Genomic DNA, 2,372 nt, shown 5'->3' on the forward strand with positions numbered 1-2,372 from the left:
CCGCGCACGCGCCGGGAGCGGCAACGGGCGGGCGGGGTGTGTGTGTGGGGAGGGGAGGAGAGGAGAGGCGGGGCCGCGGCGGCGGGAGGGGACAAGAGGTAAAGGGCCGGTCACGGCGCGGCGGCGGGTGTGCTTAGTCACCGACGGGCCCCCCCGGTCGTGGGGGCTGCCCCTTCCCCTGAGGGGAACCGCGCTCCGTGTGAGACGGGGCCAGGCTGGTCTCGTCCCCTGCCCGCCCCTAACAGCGCCGCTGGCTGACAGGAACCGGGCCGCGGCTCGGGGTCCGCCGTCCCCCACAGCGTCCCACCGGCCGCCGTTGCCCCGGGGGTGGGGGCAGGGCTGCCCCACCAGCTTGTGCCACCTCCATCGGGAGGGAGGGGACCCTCTGGGCCACCGTTGGCGTCGCTCCAGCGGCGATGGGCCTCCGTCCAGCCTGGCTCGCCGGGCGGGGAAGGGACGCGGTCTCTGCCGGCAGCATCCGTGGCAGGGAGCCCGGCCTCGGTGTGCCAGGCGGGGCCACTTCCCCGGCTGCGGGCTCGGTAGGTGGAGGAGGCACATGGCTCAAGAACCGTAGTGAGAATGTAGATTTGCCCAACGTGAGTTGTTCCCGTTTTGGAATATCTTGTTTTTAGAAGATGCTGGTGTATGCAGGCTGGGAAAGCGGGCAGCTCACGCTATTTTTTTTGTTTTGCTTATGTAATAACATTATTTAGGAGGTAAAGATGGACAAACAGCCTTCCCAATACTGACGAGAGGCCAGAAAAAGCTGTTACCTGCATACCTTTGTTACGATCTGGTAGGGTGAAAGCCCTGGTGTTTTCATTATCATACCAAAAATCCCACAAAACCCAACCCAAAAGCAAAACAAGGAAGCGCTACTCTCTTCAATGCCCCTGGGTTGCTCTTGATAGCAAGTAGCCATCAAAGCACTTGCTGCTTGTGCATGAAAGGTTGCTTAGCCATGTCGGCAGATGAAAGGTAGTGTGCACGTACTACATACTTGTACTCATAGAAATCACCCTTCCAAACCTTTTCATATGCTTTTTCCTTCATCTGAATCTTTCAGATGTTCAGTAGGCTTCTTTGTGCTTTTACAGTGGACCAACGTATTTTTAATGTCTATCCTACTTGTTTCTTGTTGTTGCAGAACACCTACTTTTTTCACACTAAGGTTTTTTTTTTTAACAATTTTGTTAATCTGTAACAAATCAGACTCTTTATATGTTTTTTGTGGCATGCATTGAAAGGAGATTGGTTCAATCATCACTGGTTACTCTGGTTCTTACTGAAATTTGGACCTTATGTTCTTCAGAGTGTGAACTGAGTGCAATGACACTTGAAAACCATGGAAGCTAAAGGAGGGAAAGCACAGTTGTATTGAATTACATTATTTTGTTAAAGTTATAACAAGCTGTAGAGTCAAACACCCAAAGATTAAGAAACTCCAAATTTAATTTGCTTTTACACATTGATTACTTGCATAAGCATACTTTTCTTAAGAAGGCCCCTGCCACTTTTGCCACTTAGCAAATGGACCAGCAGATTAGATTTCTTCTTTTTCTCCTCATTCAGTGCAGATCCAGGTCTCATTTTAATTACTGTCACCAGTCAGGCCTCAGGCTACATGCAATTTTAGTAGGTATTTAATAGATACTTAGTCAGAATAAATTCTTTTTTTTGTGAGGGAAAGACCAATACCCAATTAGTATCTGAAGTTTTTAGTTCAAAGGGTTGAGATCTGAAACCTTTGAGAGTGCTGAGGAATAAAAACATGCTTTTGGTGCTTGTATTCATAAACTTGTCCATGAGACAGAAAAGGCAGTGTGGTAATGAAACTTGAGGGCTACAAATTAAGATTGCACACTTAGTCATTGCACCAACATTTCTTGGTTTTCACATGTTTGACCTTGCCACCTTTGCTGTATTCCTGTGTAGTTTTAAATGTAAATCACAGCATAGATGTGCATTTATGTAATGCATATAGCAAAAAAAATCTTGCCATTGCTCTGCTTTTTATAATAGACCATTATGATAGAACTCATTTTGCTCTGGAGTGTTCCTTGAGCAGCTGTTTCAGGGTTTATCTTTTAAGACAAACATGTTTTAAATCTTCAATATGGCTCTTCCTGAATTATCTTTTTTTTTGTTTCATTTTTTTGTTTGGGAGGCTTCACCTCTCACGCAATTGGAGGAAGTTCAAAAGTAGGATTTATACTTAACGAGAACAGTGTCCAAAGATCAGATGAGCTTAGGCCAGCTTTTCCACTTTTGTACTACTCACCCCTCCCACCCCCCAAAACCAAACAAAACATTTGACTGCCAAATCAGAACATAACGCACAAATCCTATCTCTGTTGTGAAACTCGATGGTT

The sequence above is a fragment of the Chroicocephalus ridibundus genome, chromosome 1 (assembly GCF_963924245.1).
Source record: "Chroicocephalus ridibundus chromosome 1, bChrRid1.1, whole genome shotgun sequence".
NCBI lineage: Eukaryota > Metazoa > Chordata > Aves > Charadriiformes > Laridae > Chroicocephalus > Chroicocephalus ridibundus.